This window comes from Catharus ustulatus, chromosome 12, assembly GCF_009819885.2.
Source record: "Catharus ustulatus isolate bCatUst1 chromosome 12, bCatUst1.pri.v2, whole genome shotgun sequence".
NCBI classification, from domain to species: domain Eukaryota; kingdom Metazoa; phylum Chordata; class Aves; order Passeriformes; family Turdidae; genus Catharus; species Catharus ustulatus.
Window position 1 is genome coordinate 1,850,467 of NC_046232.1, and position 12,052 is coordinate 1,862,518.

At 49.9% G+C, this 12,052-nt stretch overlaps 1 protein-coding gene across 3 annotated transcripts in view; it reads right to left on the reverse strand.

Moving 5' to 3' along the window:
* LINGO1 (leucine rich repeat and Ig domain containing 1) overlaps positions 1–12,052 on the reverse strand; it is a 176,252-nt gene that overhangs the window by 60,034 nt on the left and 104,166 nt on the right. For 2 of the 3 annotated variants that reach the window (XR_004419139.1, XM_033070475.1), the window contains exon 4: positions 3,143–3,273. The exons of the other annotated variant lie outside the window; for it this stretch is intronic. The gene's annotated coding sequence lies outside the window, so the exon portion shown is untranslated. The remainder of the gene's footprint in view (positions 1–3,142; positions 3,274–12,052) is intronic. 3 annotated transcript variants of the gene reach the window in all.

The following is a 12,052-nucleotide window of genomic DNA, read 5'->3' on the forward strand; positions in this document are numbered from 1 at the left end:
CTTGTGGGTTGGGACCTGCTTTTAAATCTTCCACCCACAGCAAATATTTCAAATCCATTTTTAAACTGAAAGGCTGGGGACAGATCGAGGAGAGGACCTGTGTGGGGGACAGTGGCACTGCTCTCCTCATCATCACCTCAAGCACCCCTTACCTAGAGTCCCTCAGGGACACCTGGGAACAGAGGACAATACAGGCATCTGTGTGTGGGGAAGGGATCCAGAGAAGATAAAATGAGAAGCTTTCCTTCCTCCTCCTCCTTCATCAGCAGCTTTCCACAAGGAGGATCAATGCAGCCCACTGTAACTGCACTGTTGTTCCATTTTTAATTAATGAAAGAAAAAACTAATCATTGAATTAAACTTCTCATTACTCCAGCTGAATACCCTCTAAGTAAATTTAATTACTGTACGAATTGGGTTTCTCCCTGCCTGTTTCATTAGCTACTGATAAAGATAGAGGGAGAGGGGAAAAGAGAGAGAAATGAAAACAGAGGAAGAGAATGGAAGGTGGGAACACTAGATGTAAACCCAGAGGTACAAGATTCAGGAGGTTTCAGGGGCTTCCAGTAAGGGCCTGGGGAAAGACTCTCCCCAAAGCAGGGTGGAGGGATTCCCTGTGGGGTAAACCCACAGTGACAAGGTCCTGCCACCCTCTCCAGCACTGCCACTCACACCCTGGGGCCATGGCCACCTGTAAAACAGCCAGCAGAGCTTTGGGCACAACCAAACAAGAGCAGACACTGATTTCAGACCTGCAGCAACCCTGATCCCTTCTGACCTCACGTGCCTCCCAACAGCCGGGTTTTTTTTCCTCTGCAACAAAAGCAGCAACCCTACAACACTTCAGCAGGGAGCCAGTGCTGCCAGAAGCATGGGAGCACATGTGAACAGATCTGGAACACCTGCAGTCTCACCACGCTCCCAGACACCTGCCTGGAATGCTGTTTGAAGCCTTCCTGCTGGAGTGGGAGTCCTGCACGCCCAGGCTGTGCAGGCAGCACACTCCTCCCAGGAAACCAGCCCAGGATGCCTTCCTGCAGCCCCCCATGCTGCTTCACAGATGTTGTTTATGGCCTGATTTTGGGGCTCTCCTGTTCTCCTGTGATTCAGCCCCTCCATTCCTCCTTCCTGACAAAGGGCATGAGCCAGCACAGCCCCATCCCAAGGAGTCCAGCAGCCCCCTTCCAACACTTGCCTCCACATCCAGCAATTCTGTGTGACTGGATAGGGTCACATTTGGGATAGACTGGGGGTGGACAGGGTGTGGTAAATAAAAAGCACAGCTGTTTTCTCCACCTGGGTAGTTCTAGCTGATCTGGGTGCCAGAAGTGCTACTCCAATGTTGACTGTGATGGGATTTGGGACATATGGGTCAGATCACCTCCTCCTTGATCAGGGGACCAAGAGGAGCCCACGCAGTTTCTCCTGCAGACCCACAGGGAGGGTTTTGTTTCCCCCCCTCCCCCAGTCCCTCCCTTCTCTCCTCCATCCCCAGAGTAGTCTCTCCTGTTCAAAGAGAGCTACAAGAAGGTTCTGGGCAGACCAGAAGGTCCCTTTTGCATCACATTTATCTCCTCAGACTGGGCTTTCCCAAACACCAGATGGGTAAAACAGAACACAGGCACAGATGCTGCTCTGCAGGGAGGGAATGGCCCTGGGTGAGACCTGCCACACACCTCTGGCACCCAGCACAGCTCTGGACACTGGGGCCACCCCAGAGCCTGGGAGCAGGCTGACTCTAGGTGGGCTCAGCACAGCATGCTCTCCTCTCCAGCACAAGCTAAAATTGGCTCCCACAGGCTCCTGCCATCACCAAAGTCATTGCTACAACATGTTCTGCCACCACAGGCTCTTCCCAAACTCCCACTCAAAAACCCCCAACGCTGCATGCTATGGGCCCCACAGCTCCCACTCCCTCATACACTCATCTTTTGTCCTGCTGATTAAAGAAGAGAGAAAAAAAGTAATTCAGGATGACCAAAGTGATTTTTTTTTTCTTTGCCAAATTTTAAAGTTTCAGTAATAATCTGGGGCCGAATGAAACATTTTGTTTGGGCTGAAGTGAAGCTTTCATTTTGTTTGTAGGTGGCTTCCCCCCCACCCTGGGAAAAAAAAAAAAAACTTAGAAAAAATTCAAAATGAAATGTCATCTTGAAACAGATGGCTGAAAGGTTTCATTTTGAAAATGTCAAAATCAAACTTTTCAGTGTTTTACTTTTTTTTTTTCCCCAGCCAAAGCCACTTGCTAAATACAACCTGAATTCGTGAGCTGAGTCTGTTGACTGAAACCTGAATTTTTTTGGTGCCTAAGCTGCTCCCTCAGTGTTTTTTGCACACACCCCACACTGTGACCCTGCTGCAGCTGGGGGATGCACATGGAGCCAGCAGAACAATGACCTGGAGCACATCTGTCTTGGGGTGACTTTATGATGCTTATATATCCCAAATCATCAGTTCTATTGGTGTTGAGTATTAAGTTCTGCAGCTTTAAAACTGGTTCCAGGAGTGAAAGGGGGAAAGAAGAGGTGCAAAGTTTATCAGAAACCCTGCCAGCATCATTCAGACTGTGTTGTCTGCAGCAGACAGCAGGAGAAAGCTCTCCTTTGCTTTTAATTAGTTTTTCTAGCTAACTGAAACAAAAAAAGCTCCCTAAACTGTAGGGTTTTTCCTTTTTTCTTAAAATTGCTCAAACCTGGCTCTAAACTAAAAACCCAAAAAAGCACCAAAAACTCACACCTGTAACCCACCAGGCCTGGCCTGGGGCATAGCATTTCCCAGCACTGAAAAAATTAAAAACAAACTAAAATAAGCCAAACCGCGACCCACAAAAAAATACTTTTCTGAATTTGTCATCTCTTCAGAGTGGTGAAAGCTTTTGCTATTTAGTATTGTTCATTTTTGTACTGAAAAGTGCTTTGCCTGGTAAACAAACAAGTTTGGTTTTTTTTCCACTTCTCGCCAAAAATATATTTCCCCAAACCAGTTAAAAGAAAACTGCTTAAATCTGTTTCTTAAAAAAAAAAAACCCATTCAAAAGTTTCCTCCCAAATTTGCCCTAAACCCAAAGAACATCCTTCTGCAGGGCAGTGTCCAGGGCAGGCAGGTGAGGGGCAGGCCCTGGACAGCAGCAGGACAATCTTACCGTGGCAGCAGCTCCGTGCAGCTCTGCCGGGGGGTCCCGGGCCCCGGGCACGAGGGACAGCGGGGTCCTGCCCGTCTCATGGGACCCAGCACAGAGCAGGGGGCACCTGGCTCAGCCCCAGACACACAGTCCTGCAAGACAGGAGGAAGGGGACAGTGTCAGGAGGTGCCCAGGGATCTGCCATCTCCAATCCCTGCAGAGTGTTCACCCCATGGGCTCACCTTGCTCCAGGAGAGACAACATCCATCCCAAAACTGCTCTAAAGCAGATCCCAGGGATGAGGTCTAACAGCCAGGTTGGTGCTGATCAGCTCTTGCCAACAGCAAGTCTCCCAGCCATGCCCTGGGTGCCAGTCCCCAGCAGGTGACTCTGGCCCTGCACGCAATGCCTGGGTGACAGTGGGATCACGGAGGGCAGCCACACACAAGGCTGCCACCCTCAGCAAGCAGGAATCAGGTTTTGATTGCCAAGTTCAACAGACCAAGAGTTTTCAAGCACATTGCAGCACCTTCCAATCCTGCCTTGAATTTTGGGCCTCGACACACAGAAGGGCAATGGCAATATTTAAAATCTGCTTTACATTTGCTATTGATTCCCAAAGAGCGACAAGATTCCCAGGATATGCTGGCAGAAGCACAGCAGGCCAGATTCATGAGAGTGCTCTCAAAAAAGCCACCCCAAAGCTTTAATCCAACACAAAATCAGTTCTGAAAATCTGATTTATGCTCCACAAGAAGCTGGATAAGGAAATCACGTGCCACAAAACCCTATGGAAGTAGGATTAGACACCTAAACCCAAAACCCACCAGAGTTCAGGTTAGAAACTTGTAGGTTCATTTTTTTTTTTCCCTTTCACCTCTGGTTCAGCTCAGGAGCAGCAGCAGAGATGCATGCAGCAGGACCACCACCCTTCCAGCATGATCACAAACCACAAAATGCCAAGGCTGGTGTCAGAAAACCTGTTTGCAGGAGATCACCAGCCCGATAGCTCCCTGAAAGAGGATTAGATGGAGCTTAGGCTAAGCATCTCAACAGTATCAACCCGTAAGAAGATGCTCAGCCATTGCCACTGAAAAGGTAACACAGAGACGGTTTTACCCACTGAGAGAGAAAATCTTACTTCTGAGAGCCTCTCTCATCACAGAGAGGGGAATTTGCTGGGTCCTTGGCTCCATGTCCACAGGGGCAGGGCAGGCAGGAGCCTGCTGGATGGACTCCCATGGAACAAGAGGCAGACTGGCTCCAAACTCAAGCCTCCTCCCAAGCTCAGGGGGCAGCAATCGGAAATTAAGCCCATCTGTTCCTAAAACATTGCACTAGCAGAGAGGTAAGGAGGCTGAGAAGCTGAGCTCCAAAGAAATTTAAAACACAGAGAGGCAGGGATGCTGTCTCAGGCTCTCCACTGCAATGAGTTTGGAGATCTCAACTGTCTTGTGCAAGGGAGGTGCTGCCAACACCACGTGGGTCCCCTGCACCAACCCACCCTGGTAAAGGGACAGATGAGGTAGCTGAAGTGCCCCAAACCTCATGGAAAAATTACAAACAAGGGAAGACTAGATTGCATATTAGGAAGGAATCCTTCTCTGTGAGGGTGGGGAGGCCCTGGCACAGGGTGCCCAGAGCAGCTGTGACTGCTCCTGGATCCCTGGAAGTATCCAAGGCCAGGTTGGATGGAGCAACCTGGGACAGTAGAAGGTGTCCCTGCCCATGGCAGGGGTTGGGACAAGGTGTCCTTGAAGGTCCCTTCCAACCCAAAGCATTTTGTGATTCTATGAAGGGAAACTGAGGCAGGCACCAGGGGTACAAGGAGCTATCACAATCAAACCCACCAGCAACAATTCCGGCCTGGAAAACTGGTTCTGTCATATGGAATGGTTTCATAAACAGTATCAAGTGATCCATCAGCATCAAAACAGTCAGGTTTTACGTGTTTGAAAGGAAGCATTGCCATTTTCCCCTCCCTCTGAGCCCACTTTTCATTTTGAGTCTCCCCATTTCTTTCCTATCCCAATCTAAACCAACACTGCTGTCAAGTCCTTGCATTTCTGCCACATTCTTTCAAATTATTTCAAACCAAACCTCCACATTTTCCTCTTCTCCCTTAAAATAATGATGCTAGACCAGGAAACACTTTTTTTGCCCAGTTCCTGCTAAAAGCCAGGACAGCAGGGTGTTGGCTGGGAACAGAGGCATGGGAAGTAGCAGCCAGGTGGGATTCGGAAATGTTGCCTCCAAAGCACTTCTTGGTTCCAGGATGTTCAAAAAGGTAATTTTTTGCAGATCCTTTATCCCTGAGAGATGGAAATAACAAGGGAGCAGAATTGGATCAGACATAGGGAGACAGAGGGATATTTAAAAAGCAATCCTGAGCACCACTCAGGTTATCCAGGGTCAGGGCAGCAAAGGAGGCTGATTCCTCCAGCATCAGAACAGGGCAGGAGCACCTGGTCCCTCATGCTTCAAGTAGTAAAAATTCAGATTTAGCAAAGAGTATTTATGAGTATTGAGGGGAAAAAAAATCCATGCCACCGGGAATAACAAGACTTTCTTGTGGCTGGCAGCTGAACAGAATAAATCTATCCACTGGGTATAAATTGTTTAAGCAAAAAATCCCTCTCAACTGGAATATTTTGCAAGAAAAATAGCAACAAAAAAAGAAAGAGAACTCTGAACCCTCATCATTTCTCTCCTCAAGGTCAGAGCTGTTATCCTCTTTTGTGAAGGAGAAAAAAATACCTTTCACCAGGAAGTTTAGCCAAAAGAATTGAAACATTTAGGCTGTGAGTGCATTACTGCTTGGACTGACCTGCCCACTGGACTAGACTAAATCTATTTTACAGGGAGTTATTTTCCAAAAGCAATTGGTGGGGAGGCTGAGGCACCCAGGGTAGAGGAGACATCAGCCCCAGGGACTACAGCAGTCAAGGAGAGCACTGTGTGTCACAGCTCAGGATCTGGAGCCACTCTGGTTATTATGCAGAGTCTGTGCTAAGGTTGCTGCTTTAGTGCACCGCAGGCACTAAATTAAGGGGACATTTACAACCCACAATGCAGAGAAGCAGCTGCTGAAGGTGGCCATGGTGAGTGACTTCACCTCTGGGTGAAAGGCTCTTTGAAAGAAATCTCAACCACGAGGAATTGACATGGGAAAAACAAATCCTTCCATCTGCTCCCTGCCCTGCAGCAATGCCAGGACAGCTCTGGGCACCTGTGGCAAGTGGGGACCAGGAGCAGCCTGCTCTGCTCAGTGCCAGCCAGGGTCTGAGACTGCCCTGTTTGGAGGGGATGCAAAGCCCACAAAATACCAAAGTTTGGCCCAATTAGCAGAGTTCTCATGCAACAAACTGCACCATCATCACCAGGGCAGCACTCCAAGGGATCTGTTCTCCAAATGAACTCCCAGACCAATCCCTGCATGGCACAGATCAATAAGGCAGCTGCCTACAGCATCAAGCAGTTTCTGGTGGCAAAACAAGTCCTGGTGCCTGCTCGGCCTTTTTAACAGCACTTGATGGCCAAGCAGGCTGGGGCTGCCAAAAAGGGGGTGGCACATGGTGACAGCTCCTGTGGCTCCTCCTGGGAGCAGCCAGCACTGCTCCTTCCCTCCTCCCACACCCAGTTTACCAGGGCTTTCCACCCAGCACCACTCCTTCCTCCTCCTCCTCCTCCATGCTGGGCAGGAACAGCCAATTTCAGCAGAGGCCAAAACCCAGCATGCTGGCACAGATGAGCCAGCCCTGCCCTGTGCTTTCCCTCTTCCATGTTCTGTGGAAGTATACCCAGCTTGTTTGCTGATGGAAGTCACCAGGAGCTTTTCCTTGCAGGTCCAGGGACATACTGTGCTGTGCTCAGCCAGGCAGGGAAGGGGATGGCTCTTGGTAGGAGCTGGCACAGTCCTGTTCCTGCCCAAGGCACAGGGCCTAAAGGCAGCCACCTCCTGCAAGTGGCCAAGGGAAGGGGAAGCAGAGGAAAAGCAGAGATGATCTGACAGACATGCAAGCAAGATGAGGAGACAAGGATTCACTGGGAGTGGATCTCAAGGTCACAGCACACACCTTGGCTTCTGTTGAGGATTCCGTGTGCTGCACTGAGAGCTCAGCTGCTGAGGGGCTGCAACCGGGAGCACTTCCAACCAAGCAGAGGGAGCAGCAGCAAAGGGTGCTGAACACAAGCAGGGCACTTCAGTGTGCTGGGCCCCAGAGAGACTGGAAAGCACAACTGGCATCATGCTGACAACCCTGCAGCTCACGGATCTTTTTCAGAAAGTTAACTGAATGAATTTACACCTGAATCCCTCCAAATGCTGGATGTCTCCTGCCTTTAGGGATTTACAGCCCCTATAACCATCTCCTGTTTTCTTGGAGTTCCCATGTGTTGGAGAGATTTGAACTTTTAGTCACCAGGACCAGCCCATGGTCCTTTGTGCAGATGGGCAGTGACACCCCACGCAGGCCCAGGCAGTCTGGGAACACCTCTTACTCAAAGGGATCACTCCAAACATCCCAGCCAGGAACAGATGGGAGCCTCGTGGAGACCTCTGCTGCCTGCCAGCAGAGCCAAGACCCCGCAGCTCCTGTGTCTTTGGGAACCACATGCCTGAGTGCACCCGGAGTTACTACACTTGACAAAGGAATCAGCAAGGGACAAGTTCTGGCTTCTGTTCCAGGGCAGGTCAGACCAGAGTCATAAATCCACTCCTCTGGCCTTTAAATGTGCAACAGGTAGAATTCAGAGGTCTTGAACTCCTCTGATAAATGAGCCCTGAGCCTGGAGGGCTGCCCAGAGCAAGGGATCCTGCCATCTCAGCCCAAAGCGTCCAGGTGAGTACATCGCAGGGTGAGCATCCGATGAGCCACAGGGAAGCCAAAGTCACAGCCAAGGCCAGTTACAGGAATAGAATTGGCTCAGACTGAGCAAATGTAACTTTCCATCACTTTGCAATCAGCCATCCATCCTGGAGGCCAGCTGGCTGCCATGTCAGAGTATCTCACATCCGTTTGAACTGTCCTGAGAATGCCGATGCTTCACAAGACTAGCTCAAGAAGACTTGGGAGAGTTATTATCCAAATTCAGGTGGCTGGACTTGACCCAAATCTTAGGCAAGTGATTAGAATGACTGGCAGTTTTTTGGAAAGCAAACTGCTGTGCTGTACCTGCCATCCATCTTTAGAAAACAATTAACTGCACAATGACCAAAGCAAGCACACCTGTAGGGCTACCAAAGTGCCTGCAGACTGATGAGGCTCATCCTCACCTGCAGCTCTGGGACCAGCCACCTCTGTATAATCCAAAATTGGGCTGCTTTGGCCAAGATGCTCATCTTGAGCATCATGGTACCACACCCAGATGCTCTGGCTCCAGGATCACGGATGGGATTCTGAGTCATGATGAGTGTTGAATTGCTGGACTGGGATGACTTTCACCCTGTGGGTGATGTGACAAGTCTATTCTGGCTGGGAACAGATTGCCACAAAACTGCCTTTGCTGAAGATCTGGAGTCAGGTCTTATTCAGGCTCCTGTGCCACAATGGGACACTGCAACACCACCAGCCAGCAAGGTATTGTTCTTCCCCCTTTGACTACATATGCCAAAAATAGTCTATCTTCTTTCAGAGCAAAGGGCACTAACAGCAGCAACATTTCCAGCTGAGCAGAGCACAAGAGTAGCTACTGAATGACACCAGCCAGCTCCCAGCCTGTGCCCAAGGCAGCCTCCAACCCCAGCAGCTCCCACATCCCCTGCTAGTGCTGTCCCCACTCCAGGGCAGGGTCAGGAGCAGGGAATGCTGCTCCCAGACACACTGGGATCTCAGCCTAGCTTTCCTGCATGCCAGGGCAGGGGGACTATCCACTTACTTCTGGTTCAACACCAGAAGCCCAAAGTCCAAAGTCAGCTGGGTTTGAAATCCAAACCCAACTCCAAAACTACAGATTAAGGGAATGACAAGACCAGCAAGCCCTATTCAATGAATCAGAACAGATCCAGCACCCCACATCTGTTTCAGTTTGAACCACCTCACCCAAAGGATGAGCAACCCAGGATTGACAGTCACAGAGACATTGCATGAACTCACGATTATTTTGCTTGTCCTTGTCCCTGGAGAGTCCATTACCCAGGAACTAAGGGAGGTCATACAATTTTATGTCCTGCACATCACCAACCCATGCCAAATGCTCAGCTGGGGCACCAGCACAGGAGCTGCCAAACTTGCTGCACCAAGAAGTTGAACTATGCTTAGATGGGGATCCCAAACAGGGTAAAATCTGCATTTAATACCTATTATTCTAACATCTCCCCATCTGTCCACATCGCTCACATGCCTGTAACTGCAGCATGCCTAGGCTGCCTCATATCAATGGCACTTTAATTTCATCATTCCCAACTTATTTAGAGCAATTAAGAGGCAATGAGCACACGCCAGGGGCCAGGATGCACTTGAATAGCATCCAAGGGTTACCACAGTATCACAGGAGACTTTCAGATGGAATTATCAGCCTGAAAAAAACTTAAATAAAAAGGAAGGAAGTCCCCAGAGGGAGGATAAGGTTTTTCTTGGTCCAACAGGTCCCTTTTTAATTTGAAATCAACTGACAATTATAAAGAGATGATACTCCTCATTTAATTAGTGAAGAGACAACATCTCAGGTTGGAAGACAGAGATAGATGCTTTGCCTGGACACCTGGCTGAAGACAGGATCAGGGGAGCAAGGAGGGGATTTCTGCAAGGGCAGTTGCCTAATCCCACTTCAGACAAGCAGGTTTAGCTGTTGACTTTTCTGGGAAAAAAGGTAAAAACCTGAGCCATTTTAGAAAATCTGGTCAGAAGAGCAAGGCAAAAAGCGAGCTGCTTCTCCCTAGTGATATCTGCAGGGTGCTGGGAGCAACCACAAAGCCAATGCCACCAAGCAAGCTACCAAAAAAAAGGCAGCCAGCCTGCAGCCTAGCTTCCCAATGGCCCCATTTTATGGAAGGCAGGTGAGGTGCCAAAGGAGGGGATGGCTCCTCACTTCTGATTTAGCCACATGCCCACACTCCTCCCTCACAGGCTCTTTAAATGCCTGCCTGCGTGAGGAAAGCAGTGGCCTATTTTTTAGTGAGCAGCTCAGAGCAGCCTCCACCTCGGAGCACAGTGAGCACAGGTCTTATTTAGGATGCTTCAGACACATCCGGAGGGACTCTGGGAACAGTCTGTGGAAAGAGAAGACTGAGTGGGCAACCTGAGTCACTTCATTGCTTACAGAAGTGTACACAAGCATCTTCCATTTGAGCAAAGCCCAGCACAGCTCCGCTGGCTCTGGGGACCAGAGGGAAGTGCATCTCCTCCAGCACACTGCTCCGATGCAGAATGACTGCACACCACCTTTCTCATCCAGGCTTACAGAAAGAGGGATCATCCCCCACAGCTACAATCCAAACCTCTGATCCTGGCAATTCCTCTGCAGCACTGGAGGAGCCGGGAGCTGCTCTAATCTGCTCCCATGGTGAGGTCTGCAGAGGAGATTAGCTTCCTCCAAGGAGGAGGAAGCAGCGCAAGGCATGTGAGGGGAGAGGTGCAGTGCACATGCCCTGGACGGATATTTTTTACAGCTGGCTGCAAAACTCAGCTCTGAACCCCCTGCCAAAGAGCCCGACTCACGCGGACAAATCAACCCGGCACCATCTACTGCACGTGGGGAGGAGGAGATAAGCACAGGAGTAACTGGAGACCCTAGCCCACAGACAAAACACACCCAGCCTTGAGTCCTGGCCTCAAGGAAGACACTTCAAGCTGTCAAACAATGGCCTCTGCAGAGGCCCCATAAGCTGAGAAGGATTGTGCTGAGGCAAAGCCATGCACTGCCATGGGGGGCCCCTCACATTATTTTCCTCTTCAGTGCAGGTCAATGGTGTTGTTTGGGCCCTGAAAGCTCAAAGCCTCTGCCCATCTATCCAGAGGCACAGTCCAGCATCCTTCCAATGAACCTCTGTCTTTATCCCGGACAGGAGAGCAGCCATGGGCTCCCTCCCTATCTCACTTTTATGTTCAGGCTGGTTCACAGCAGCACCACACAATGTCAGCTCTGTGGTGTCTGCCTGCTTGGAAACTCTGAGCCAGCTCAGAAAAAAAACACCTTCTCATCACTGCTGCAAGATGCCAAAGGCTCCTGCTTCTGCCCTACAGTGACCAACAGCACTCCAGCCTCTCTCCATTTCCCATGGGATAAAAGCCACAAAGTGACATCCAGCACAGGCACTATTATCTCACAGGACTACTGATGCTGTCAGCAACCACATGCACAGCAGCTCCCTGGGGCAGCAGGGAAGGGAGCTCGTGGGAATCCATGGAAAGTGCCAAAATATGAACTGCTAATAAGATGTATTTTCAAATATCACCACATTATGATCTATTGATCTCACACTAGAAACTTGACTTTTTCTGTGTAACATTAATTTATGTCACTTGCACATTCTGGGAACAGCAGATTGAATGAGTGCCATTACACTAAAATTAGGTACTGCAGTTATTAAGTGCAAGAGCCCCAAACTGTCGAGGTGCCAATCCAGAATAAAGCACCTCTATAACCCACAGAGAGCACCCATCCACATGGGAGCCCCAGTCCCCCAGTGCTGTGGTGTGGGACAGGGGCACAAGGCTCCCCACAGAACAGGCTCTTGGGTAGCAGCCCTGCCCAAGGACAGCCAACAGGATGGACACAGGTAGGAACAGAGCCAAGTCCTGCCCTGAAGCAGGGCAATGCCAAGCAAGGCAGTGTTTCCAACCCCACCCAACAGACACAGCTAAGGCCTGATGGCACCTCCTAGGCTGGCTAAAGCCCTGCAGAGCACCTGCAGCTCCTCCCAGAGCTGATCTGAAACCCAAGAGCCCAATTCCGGTAGGAACTCTAGAAACAAGTTTTCTAGCAGAAGGT